We start from the raw sequence: 13,318 nt of genomic DNA, 5'->3' as shown, positions 1-13,318 counted from the left end.
GGGGTGCAGAGGAGGAGGGGGAAGAATGGTGACGCGAAGAGGTAGGGTTTTGCGTAGGGGGGTTAAGTGATTTCAAATCCACGCGAATGCGTGGGGCACGCGATCGCGTGATTAGGGTGAAAAAGGGAGTGGCGCGGTCGCGTAATTGACGCTATCGCGTAAATTGGGTAAAAGATGGGTGACGCGGCCGCGTGAAGCACGCGAACGAGTCGCTGTGAATTGTGTTAAATGCACAATTCCAGCGTCGTTTTGGCGCAACTCTCTATTCAATATGGTCCAACCACGCGACGCGAACGCGTCGCTCACGCTTTCGCGTGGGATGATGGTTGTGCAGGTGACGCGTTTGCGTCAGGGACGCGAATGCGTGGGCTGTTTTGTGCTAAACGCACACCAGCCGTACGATTCCAGCCCAACTTTCTAGGCGTTGGATCCTTACGCCGATTTCCATTCCACGCCCACGCGTAACCTGCGCGCTGGCGTGGGTGATTTTTTTTTTTAAGATAGATAAATGCAAAATGCAATGCATGTTATGCAAAATTCCAGGTTCAATCAAAATAGAATAAAATAAAATAAAACTTAAAAACAAACAAAACGAAATAAAAATTGAAATTTAAAAAGGGGACAATCATACCATGGTGGGTTGTCTCCCACCTAGCACTTTTAGTTAAAGTCCTTAAGTTGGACATTTGATGAGCTTCCTGTTATGGTGGCTTGTGCTTGAATTCATCCAGAAATTTCCACCAATGTTTGGAATTCCAACAGCCTCCAGGGTCCCAAACAAGGCATGTAAAGCCCTTGAGTAAGTTTAGACAAGTACCAAGGCTCCTAGGGTGTTGAATGTCAGAATAGATTCCAGGATCCCAAACTCTACTTTTACACCCGTCTTTGTCTTGATCTGCATTTTTCCAGCCGGGTGATAAGTAAATTGAATTCTCACTGTAGTGACCAAACAGCATCTGAGACCCATACAATTGAGCTTGACACCAATCCTTGCACCTCAAATTGAAGTGTGAAACCTCATTGAATCTCGCATACCAGCTCTGAGTGCGAGTCATTTCCCTTTTACCCTTAAAGCCGCAGAGGGCTCTAAGCTGGCCATCTGTTTCAAGTAAACCATATTCAAATGGAAAAGTAAAGACAAAAGCTAAGGATTTTACCCACTTGAAGTTAGTATTGGGCGGTAATGGCCTTGGGATAGGTGTTTCCAGTGGTTTTGCAAGCTCTACTCCCTTGTAGTCTTCTGGGACTTCATCCACTTCTTTGCGAATTTCTTCAACTGCAACCACGTCTTGATCAAAGTGCACGATATCTTCCTCATCACTTGAGTCATAATTGGGAGGTTGAGAAAAGTCTACCTCTGCATCATCTTCGTAGTCACTTGAGGAAGATTCTGCAGTCTCAAAGAATTTACTTGCGGATGCAAGTTCATTACTAGGAGAACTTGACTCGTGACTATCATTCTCAAGGGAACCTGTGTCTTGAGTTGTTTCGTCCAGTTCTTCATAATACACCTGCTTTGGGGGTTGTGTACTATCCTCCTTAGCATCAATTGTAACGTCCTTGACGGAATTCTCCACAATTTTGGATTCCCATGGAGGTTCAGCATCTCCTAAATCTTCAATCAGTACTTCTTCTTCTTGGATAATTTGGGCTTCCTCCAATTGTTCCAAAACAAAGTCATGCTCCTTATTGTCTACTGGAGTTTCTAGTGTCTCCTTCATGCTACGTTCTTCATTAGATTCTCCACATAAAGCCATGGGGGTTCCTTGAGTGTTTGAACGTCTGGGAGGTAATCGACTTATCGCTTGGTCCAGTTGGCGAAGGGTTGCATTAAGTGTTTCCACTGTTTCCTTGAAACGCTCCTTTGATTCTTAAGGTGATGGATATGGACATGGTACATAGGGAAGTGGTGGTTCTTGGGAGTAATTGGATAAGAATTGGGATGGATAAGGGTCATACGGGGGTGAATGGTGAAAGGGGACTTGTGAGTACGGTGGTCCAAAGCTATGTTGAGGAGATGGTTTACAAGCATAAGGTGGGGCTTGTTGGTAACTACAAGGGGGCCCACCATATCTATTGTCTTGGTATGCATTGTAGAATGGTCTTTGTCCATAATATCTTGGAAGGTGTTGTTGCCTAAAGGGTTGATCAGATCCTCTTGGCTCCATCCATCTTTGGTTGCTTTGACCTTGATGCATATTCATGTTATAGCTTCCATTCCTTTCAACAAAATTAGAACCAAACTCAAAGCGAGAGGGGTGAGAATTCATAGTAGCTAATAAAAATTAAAAATAAAAATAAAAGCAAATAAACAAGCAAAAGAAAAATATTTACAATAACCAATAATAAGGCACACATTTGCAATTCCCCGGCAACGGCGCCATTTTGAAGAACGAGACTCTCGCGCGGTCTAGAACTTTCACAAAATAAATCCTCGTTGTAAGTACAGCTTCTAGACCTACAAGAATCCTTTTCTTACAAAATTTTTGGTTGTCACAAGTAACAAACCCAATTAAATTTATAAACCGAAGTATTCAAACCTCGGGTCGTCTTCTCAAGGAATTGCAGGGAGGTGTTCTTATTATTGGTTATGGAAAACAAATATATTTTTGGGTTTTCGAAATAGAGAACAAGTAATTTAAATGGCAAGAAAAATAAATTAATAATTAAGGAAAATCTCTTGGCAAGGTATGAGAGCTGGAATTCCTATCCTAGTTATCCTTATCAGGTGTGTTGAAATTGGGTTTTAATCCCGCTTAGTTATCCCTCATTAAATAAAGGAAAGTCAAGTGGACTAACTAAATTGATCCTCAAGTCCTAGTCAACTTTTAGAGCGATATAAATCAATTAGCAATTGCCAATTTCAACCACTGCTTTATTTCAACAACTCAAGCATTACCAATTACTCAACCAAAGCCAAGAGAAAATATAAATTAAAACATCAATTGAGAATAATTAATAAAAGAAGTAATAAGTCTGAAATACCTCAAATTATATTAATTAAGAAAATCCTAACATGAAAAAGTTCATAAGCCAAATTGGCAACATAAATCAAATACACATAAAAGCATTAGAGTAAATAAAAGCATAAAAGGAATTAAAGTAAGGAAACATTGAACCTGATATGACGAAGAAATAAATCCTAAATCCTTTAAGAGTAATCCTAATCCTAAGATCTAAGAGAGAAGAGAGAACCTCTCTCTCTAAAAACTACATCTAATCCTAAAATTATTTATTATTAATGTTGTATATTCTGTATGTGTGAATGAATGGATTCTGCCACTTTATAGTCTCCAATCTGTGTTTTCTGGGCTTGGATTTGGGCCGAAAGATGTCCAGAAATCGCTGGGGCAACTTCTGTAAATTCTGCAGATCGCGTACGTCACGCGCCCACGTGGGTCACGCGTCCGCGTCATCTGAAGTTTCGCTCTTCCACGCGTCCGCGTAAGTCACGCGTTCGCATCAGTTGTGTTTCGCGCGAGGCGCGCGTTCGCGTCATCCACGCGTTTGCGTCGCTGCCACTTCTTCAAAAACTCTGTTTTGTGCATTCCTTCCATTTCTGTATGTTTCCTTTTCATCCTCTAAGCCATTCCTGCCCTATAAAGCCTGCAAGTACTTAACACACAGATCACGGCATCGAATGGTAATAAAGGATAATTAAATTTAATAATTCTAAAGCATAGAAAACATGTTTTCACATTTATCATATCATAGGGAAGGAATTGTAAAACCATGCAAATTCATATGAATAAATGGGTGAAGAATTGATAAAATCACTCAATTGAGCACAAGATAAATCACAAAATAGTGGTTTATCAGCTGGTCTTCATTATCGTCTTCTTGCTTTGAGCCTTGCCGTCAGCTTCTTCCTCGCCATCAACTTCTCCTTCGCCGTCAGATTCCTTCGTGCAACCCGATTTGGTGAGTTCCCCCTATTCTTTCTGTTTCAATTTTGTTGCTGCATCACTGTACTTTGATTTTGTTGCCAAAATAATTTGTTGCTGAAAGTTGAATGTGTTGCTGAAATTTGTTATATCATAGTTTATGTTTTTGTTGCTGCCTGAAAGTTATCATAGCTATCATAGCTGAATTTGTTGCTAGAACTCTAGAAGTAGAATTTGTTGTTAAGTTGAATTTGATGCAAAACCTATCATAAATGTAGTTGTTGCTAGAAGTAGAATTTGTTACTGGATAACTGACTTGAGTTGAATTTGTTACTGAACCTTCTTGTTGTGTTGCTTAAAAAATGCTAAATCTTTTGTTGCTGTATGTTAAGGGATAAGAGATAAGAGAGTTAGACAATAACAAAATCAGTTTGGTACAGTTAGTTAGGGTTTGTTATTCTGATTTCTGATCTTTTTCTCTTTTTCAACTCTGTTATAAATAAAGCTCTTGCATCCCTCTAAGAGGTGTGTAGAATTGATTCATTGATGGAAGAGTAAGATGAAGTTAATTCAGATCACTAGTTTATTGTACCTCTCTCTTCAAACTCTTCTTTCTCTGTTTCAAATGTTCTGCATAACATCATAATGCAGTGTTTCTTATGGAAGATACAGATGCAAATCAAAGTGAAAAAAATGTTGATCAAGCTCCAAATTTGTCCTATGAAGATATAGATGTCGATTTTAAGATCACTTGGACTTGATTATCGATTATGAAAATGGTCAAACAATCAACTCAATTGAAGGAACTTAAAACCCAAACGCAGCAACCTCAATTCAAAGAGCTTGAAATCGAAGATACAGCAAAATCAAATAACAAATTTCTTGATCAGCATAAAGTTTTCCCTATTTATTTATTTTTATTAAAACTCTACCTGTGTGTTTGTGGCAGTGGAGCGTCAAATCAGTGCAATTAAGGTGGTTCGTGATGTTGAGATTGAGCGATTGTTGATGGAACTTCGTTTGGTTCGGTCGTGTTTCAGTGAGGAACATCTCCGGAAGCCAATGCTGCAGTTCTTCGAAGAAACCTTACCGAATCCCTCAATTGTGAAAGATGAAGGGAATGGAAAATTTGATGTGAAGTGGAAAGAGAGAGGGAGCAGAATGTCCACGACTTGTGGTGGTGTAGGAAGAGATTTGCACGCTTCTCTGTTCTAGAGGCTTTCGATTGTTTTTCCTTCGGAATGTCCTTTTTCGGTTCCTCAGTTTGGTGGTTTTGAATACTCTAGCAATACTGGTAGTGTTTAGTTTTCTCTTTCGATTTAACTCATTTCATATCTGAATTAAAGTTTCCTAAATTGAATTAAAAAAAATGGAAATGTATGTTACGAAACATACTATTGTTCTGTGCCCCCTTAAAATGTTTGAGTTCCTTCAATTTTGAACGATTTTACTATAGATATTATAGTTCTTATACATTTTGGCATAGATTGTAGTTGATACCTGTTAGTTTACTTCTTTGTTGGTAGGGAGAACAGGATTTCTTGGTGATGAAAATCTTCATTTTAAGGACTTTGTATGTTCTCTATCTTCTCTGTGCACTTTGATTAATTGTATTTTGTAACATCCTTACCTGGCTTGTTTGGGTCACTTACATAGGACTTGATGCGACATAAAATTGGGGTAGCTGTGTAGGAGCAGCATTAATATAGCACTTTGATGAGCAGATAATTTATACGCTTTTTGACAATATTTTTACATAGTTTTTAGTATGTTTTGTTCACTTTTTATTATAATTTTATTAGTTTTTAAGCAAAATTCACATTTATGGACTTTACTATGAGTTTGTGTGTTTTTCTATGATTTCAGGTATTTTCTGGCTGAAATTGAGGGACTTGAGCAGAAATCTGATCCAGAGGCTGAAAAAGGACTACAGATGCTGTTGGATTCTGACCTCCCTGCACTCGAAATGGATTTTCTAGAGCTACAGAAGCCCAATTGGCGCGCTCTTAATTGCGTTGGAAAGTAGACATCCTGGGCTTTCCAGCAATATATAAGGTAGCATTTGTTTTGAGGTACTGAGACAGAGACTAAGAGACTGAGACTCAGTATCGTGTTTGTTAGTTTAGAGACTGGTACTAAAATTTCTGTCTCTGTCTCTAAAATTTCAGTATTTTAGTACCTCCAAAAAGTAGGGACACAGGGGACTGAAATTTTTAGAGATGGAGACTGAAACTTTAATAACATTTTATACCTAAAATACTTTCATTTCAATTAATTAATTCCAATTTTACCCTTTGTACAAATTAAATTAGAGTTTCATTCTTGTTTCAATTCCTTTCTCCTATTTTGCACCAAAAAGAATATTGAGATTTATTTCAATCCCTGTCTCTTAGTCTTTGTCTCTCAGTCTCAGTCTTTCCGTCTCTGTCTCTCCACCAAATGCTACCTAATAGTCCATACTTTACCCAAGTTTAGACGACGCAAACTGGCGTTCAAACGCCAACTCCCTGCCCTATTCTGGCGTTAAACACCAGAACTGAGTTACAAACTAGAGTTAAACGCCCAAACTGGCATAAAAACTGGCGTTTAACTCCAAGAAAAGTCTCTACACATGAAAGTTTCAATGCTCAGCCCAAGCACACACCAAGTGGGCCCCGGAAGTGGATTTCTGCATCATTTACTTATTTCTGTAACCCTAGTAACTAGTTTAGTATAAATAGGACCTTTTACTATTGTATTTTCATCTTTGGATTATCTTGGGATTATCTTTTTGGGGTAATCTTTTGATCATTTTTAGATCTTAGGATCATATTTTGCATGTTTAGGGGGCTGGCCATTCGGCCATTCCTGGACCTTTATCACTTATGTATTTTCAACGTTGGAGTTTCTACACACCATAGATTAAGGTGTGGAGCTCTGCTGTTCCTCGAGTATTAATGCAATTACTACTGTTTTCTATTCAATTCGAGTCTATTCTTGTTCTAAGATATTCATTCACACACAAGAACATGATGAATGTGATGATTATGTGACACTCATCACCATTCTTAACTTATGAACGCGTGCCTGACAAACACTTCCGTTCTACATGAAAACAAGCTTGAATCTCTCTTCAACGATTCACATCGTCTCTCCTGACAACAGAGCATCTGAGTCCGAGATTAGAATCTTCGTGGTATAGGCTAGAATCAATAGTAGCATTCTTGAGATCCGGAAAGTCTAAACCTTGTCTGTGGTATTCTGAGTAGGATCTGGGATGGGATGACTGTGACGAGCTTCAAACTCACAAAGGTTGGGCGTAGTGACAGACGCAAAAGGGTCACTGGATCCTATTTCAACACAAGTGAGAACCGATAGCTAATTAGTCATACGGTAGCTGTGCCTGGTATTTTTCATCCGAGATGAGAAATCCGACAGTTGATTAGCCGTGTAGAAACCGTAGAGGACCATTTTCACTGAGAGGACGGGAGGTAGCCATTGACGACGGTGATCCCCAACATACAGCTTGCCATGGAAAGGAGTATGATTGATTGGATGGAAGCAGTAGGAAAGCAGAGATTCAGAAGGAATAAGGCATCTTCATACACTTGTCTGAAATTCCCACCAATTCATAAGTATCTCTATCCTATTTTATGTTTTATTTATATTTTAATTATCAAAACTCCATAACCATTTGAATCTGCCTGACTGAGATTTACAAGATGACCATAGCTTGCTTCAAACCAACAATCTCCGTGGGATCGACCCTTACTCACGTAAGGTTTATTACTTGGACGACCCAGTGCACTTGCTGGTCAGGTGTGCAAAGTTGTGAAGAAACGTGTGAATCATGGTATAGTGCGACCAAGTTTTTGGAGCCATGCCGGGTGATAACAATTTCGTGCACCACACTTCCATTCTCATTTCCATCATGTGCTGAAGCATCCACGAATTGATTTGAATGAGAAATGTTGCTATTCATTTAGGATCCTTTCATGTGCAGATGGAAGAGAACTTGCCTCTATTACTAGTTTCATTGCATACGCTGCTAAATCTATTATGACTAACTTAAACAGCTTGCAAATAAAAACTAATTAGTGATTGCAATGTATTGTGATAATATGAATTGATTGAATGTTTGTTACATAGGTTTTTGAGGAGCCATGTGAAGCTCAGACTCTCACAAGTCAAGAAGGTCTTCAGACTCCCAATGTCCGAATTTTCTCCCTTTATTTTTTACCTTCTGTTTTTTATGGATGACTTTATGAACTCTAGTATTCATTGCTGAGGCTATTTTTTAAACAGTTGTGATTGATTTGGATTTGTTGCCTTTTGCAGGTGAGTAGTCAACGCTTGTCTGTTGGGATGACACCCAAAACCCTTAGGCTGCCGAAACCTACCGAGATGCTTCTCTCTGTCCATGGATCACCTTTTGGTGTTTACAAGGAAAATAACATGGAAGCTATATATGGTATGAAGCAAATGTTCTATTTGAAAATATTGCTATATCTTGTTCATTTAGTTTCCTTGTTGCATGAAGAGATACTTTCTTAAAAATAAACTACCAAGAATGGTACTCGAAAGTTTATGCCGCTAATAAAAATAACCTAGAAAGATAACAAATAAGCTCCAAAAGATTTAAAACGTGAGAAAACTAACCAGATATTAGTTATATTTTTTCATAAAATACTTTAGATATTAGATTTCGATGCGATTTTTTGTAAGTATTATTAGAAAAATGAGACTTTGTCATAGTTAAAATTTGGTGATTTGTTAAGGAATTTTTTCAAAGTTTTTTGTGAATGATTGAATTTAAAATAAAATGCACAAGTTTTTTGCTAAATACAAAATTCTTTTATCATTTATGTAGAAAAAATTATATTTTTGTTAATTTTGTCACGTTTTTAAATCCTTTGAGACTTCTTTGTCATTCATAGAAATCTTATTTGGTTTTTTTTTCATGGCGATATGAGTTTTTTGGTGCAATTTCGGTAGTTTACCTTGTTCCTAATAGCATGTGAGCTATTTTTAGCTCAATTTGTTAGTTACTTTATAAGCTAAGCTCTTAAGCCGGTGAGCTATTGAGCATGAGCTAAAAATTTGAGCTCATTTATTAAATGAGTCAAACTTAACTTTGCTATGTTCCATGAGCAGGATTGTATATTCATTGTTCGGTTCACATAGATATGTAGATGCCTGAGACCTTGGCATAATATCACCTATATCATTATATATTATCAATAATAATATATAATATCTCAATTATTTGCATAATGTGTCTTGTAGATTAAATATGTTGAAAATAAGTATGTACTTATAGCCAAAAGCTTAATTAATATCTACGGGTTAATGTTTAAAATGGTCTTTGAAATTTTACTCGTGCATCAAGATTCCATAATAAGATTAAGCTCAATAATAAATCAGTCAAACCATGAGTTGAGCTAAATATTATCAAGCTGAGTTTGAGCATTGTCAATTTTGGGGGACTTTGCGTAATTTCAACCCTTGATTTTGTTTTTGTTCTTTCACACTGAATGAAAATCCTGGAATCTTCCAGAATACTCTAGTTATGATATCTATTATTATCTGCAGAGTCAGAAGAAGGTTAAATGCCTGCTAAAGCTATTATGCGCACTAACAGTACCATCCTCTTCATCTCTTTAGAGGATGGCCATGTAAATTTGGTGGCCCCTAGTTCATCATTTTTTATTTAATGTTCTACAGTTTTAGATTAATGCCATTGACTAATTAGATCGAAGAAATGCAAGTATTGGTTTTTAGTTGCTAGACCATTCTACAAAGTTGCTTATACCATATAGTTTCAAATTCAGTGTTGGTTTATACTTGGGGAAGCATAATTGTTAGATTATTACATAATTATATTGAGGTTCAGTTATTTAGTTAGTAATGAGAATTATTCTCCTAAATATGTATGTTAGGATTGGTTTCATTCTGTTAAGAGTAGTACAAACTACTTAAAATGAGTATGTAACTGATAGCTATGATTAATTGTATCGGTCAACCTCATTTTAAATTTATGCTTAGATTTTTCTCCCAACCTACTCAATTTGTCTGAGCCTCCGTGCATTCCATTGGCTATTGACATTTGTTAACCCTTCGTGTTATAAATTTTAATAATTTGAATTGTGTATTCTCTTTGCTAATAGATGTTTTATATTGTTATGAAAACCATCATGTAGTATTTAATCTGAAAGTAATGGCAGAAGCAATAGAATAATAGCAAGCGGCATACAATCCCATAAAAAAAGAGAAGAAAAAGATAGACGTAAGTTGATTGTGCAATAAATCTTTCTCCTTTTTCACCCTATCGACGTTTGCAATGTAGCATTTGGATTAAGTTCAAAGTAGTTTTTGAGATTGTTCGTTTGCACCGGAAAAGTTTTTGAGATTTTAAATACATTATAAATATCTTTAAGATTAAAAAAATTGTATTATTATCATTTCAACAAATATTTATCGTCAAAACTAAAGTAACGTCATTTTGTCTAAGTCAAGTTACTCAAGATATGATGTGTAACTCGACAGAGAGGGGATAGGAACCACGTGGTGTAATTTTTTTTAATCTTGGAGATTTGTATAGTGCAATTAAAATTTCGGTGATTTTTTTTTTGTGCAAGCTGCCAATTTTAATGACCACTTTAGAGTTTAACAGAGTTTACATCGTAATATTTTCTCTTATGTTGCAAATAGTTAGTGTTTTTTTATCTTGAAGTAGTTGGTGTTTAATCCATGGTCTGACTATTGGCACACTCTCGCTCAAAGATAAAGTCTCTGTATTATATTTAGTGGAAAGTATATAAGAATGAGTTATATGTTAGTATCCTGTTTAGTTGAAGATAAATATAGAAATTGAAATAAATAAAATTACTAAAATATCCTTATTAATAAAAAAATTAAAATTAGAATAAAATTCCTATTTGGTCATCCCACACATTGAAAACGAAAGAAATAAAGAAAGAGAGAGCAGAGACTGAACAAAAAGATAGGGAAGAAGAGGAAGGAAAAAGAGAAGATGGGAGGGAGAGACGACGCCGATGGTATGGGTGTTCGTGCAGTTTGGATCAGTTTTGAGTCAAACACTCATTTGATTCGAATACTAATTTTACTTGAGGTGCAGTTTGGATGGAATCGGATTTGTGGTTTTGTAAATTACAAAATTAAACATACATAACAAGTTTCAACATCAAATTTTAAATAATAAACAACAGCATATCGAATCTCAATAGTATATTGAAAAATCAACAATAACATAATAGAAATAAAATTTATAAATTGGTAAAAATAAATAAATAATTTTTTTAATTCATAAAATATTCATTAAATAATAATAATAATAATAATAATAATAATAATAATAATAATAATAATAATAATAATAATATTGCCAAGCTTAAATCAGAAGCTTAGTATAGCAATATGTAGGAATGAGATTTGTAAATCTAGTAATGACCTAATGGCCAATTTTAATTAAAGACAAGTTAAAACTTTCACAATTTAACCTATGGATTATACAAGTCTAAATTGAAACCATAGCTTACAGTGGATGTCATGCCACTTAAACAAAAAACACAATTCAAGATAGTGTGTTGAAATACCTAAAGCCAAGTAACAGTATCTGGAATGTTGCATAAAACATTGTTTCCAACTAAGTAACACATTGATAACAAAACAAATATAACGAGCAATATCTAAAGATTTTTCCATTTACTAGAAGGTAATTTTGCCATTAGCTTGAACTTCTGTAGAAGAACATGTGGTGCACCAGTTTGGATGACAGAAAAATGTCTCTTTCTCTTAGTTAGTTGACTCAGTGACTATTTCTTATTGGATGGAGGAGGTTATTGCTACTGTACTTTTGTTCTTGGCCAATGGTTGGGCTGAAGGTGCTTTAGGATTGGACTAGAATTGGTTATTGGACTGAGTTGTTGCATTCTTGGGTTGAGCTGCTGATTTCTTGGGTTTAGAAGCTGGTTTTTTGGGTTGAGTTGCTGGAGGGTTGGGTTCTGAGGATGAAGTTTTCCTCTACTTCCCTTTTTGAACTATTTGACCAGGGAGTTGTGAGGATGAAGCCTTCCTCCCTCTCTTAGGAGATTTGGCAGCTTGTTGTGTTGAGATTTGGGCCTATAAAGGTAATCACAATTATATAAAAAGAATCAGAATTAAATACATAACTAAAAAGTAAAATATATACATAGCATAAACCCAAGTAAACCCTAGAGCATAATGGCACATACACTCTTATTAGATTTTGTGCAGCCCCCTTCTTGTACCCTACATCACCATAATTAGAGCATCTTTGAATTTGACCCCTCTGTGATAGGTGATTCTGGCTTCTGTTCTCCTTATCTCCAGATCCTCGCTTCCTCTTTTTCACAGGTATGTGACTTGGCCTCCTATATGCAGGTGGCATGACATCATCATATTGGCTTCTCTCCTATAAATCCGGTCCATTAAGAGGGTATATCACCTTCTGGTAGCAGCACTTCTGGTAAGCATCTTTCTTTTAGCAATCATCCCCATAGGATTTTAAATCTAGTCCTTTGAAGTTAATGCAACTAATGGCATGAGGACATGAAATTCCACTCATCTACCACTTCCTGCAAGAACACTAAGCAGCAGCCAGATCCACAATAAATTTATCTAATCCACACATGACCTCATATTTATTAGTAGCTGACCAGTATAGCCTCCAGTCCCTAGCTAACCTTGCTCTTTTCTCCAATTTATTCCTAATTATTGGCATAATATTTTCCTAGTAAAGCTGAATCCTATCTCTATTGGCAGCCTATCTAGTCATGAGATACACCATAATGTCATCTAACATGGTTACAATAGGTTTTTCTCTTGCCTCTACTATGACAGCATTAAAACTTTCACCCATGTTATTAACAAGGGTGTCACATTTTGAATGAAATATAAATCTAGAACGCGACCAAAACCTGTGTGCAATGCCGTTTAAATGTCAAAATTCCCCATCATTACAAGTCTCAGAGATTTCATTTCCTTCTCCCAATCCCTCCAATGAGTTGCCTTTGCACACTGCCACATTCTATTCTTTAGCTCTAAACTAGGAAATTTCTTTCTGAAATTGCTATAGAGATGCCTCATGCAGAGTCTGTTGTCACCCCTGGTATGACCTCTTCAAATGCTGGTAACAAACCTTTTGAAATGAAGGTGAGCATGCATTTGATTAGTCCAGAAATCATTGTATCTAATTTGAAACAATCATTATTTGTAAAAGCATAACAATAATGTAAACTGTATCATTACCTTCTGCTGATCAGACATGAAGGTGCATTTTCCAATTTTCTCCAACTCCAAATCCTCAACAAGATGGCGCAGAAACCAAATCAAGGAGTCATATGTCTCAGCTTCAACCACTACATAAGCAATTGGAAGCATCTGATCGTTCAGGTCTCTTCCAATTGCAGTCA

At 36.4% G+C, this 13,318-nt stretch overlaps 1 long non-coding RNA gene across 1 annotated transcript; it reads left to right on the top strand.

The window, feature by feature from the left end:
• On the top strand, positions 5,026-8,268 carry LOC107623222. The gene is made up of 4 exons (XR_001616385.2): positions 5,026-5,178; positions 5,411-5,457; positions 8,013-8,075; positions 8,202-8,268. It is a non-coding gene; the product is annotated as an uncharacterized LOC107623222 (long non-coding RNA).

The sequence above is a fragment of the Arachis ipaensis genome, chromosome B02 (assembly GCF_000816755.2).
Source record: "Arachis ipaensis cultivar K30076 chromosome B02, Araip1.1, whole genome shotgun sequence".
Lineage (NCBI taxonomy): Eukaryota > Viridiplantae > Streptophyta > Magnoliopsida > Fabales > Fabaceae > Arachis > Arachis ipaensis.
The sequence above is the reverse complement of the archived record's forward strand: the minus strand, read 5'-3'. Positions and strand labels throughout refer to the sequence as shown.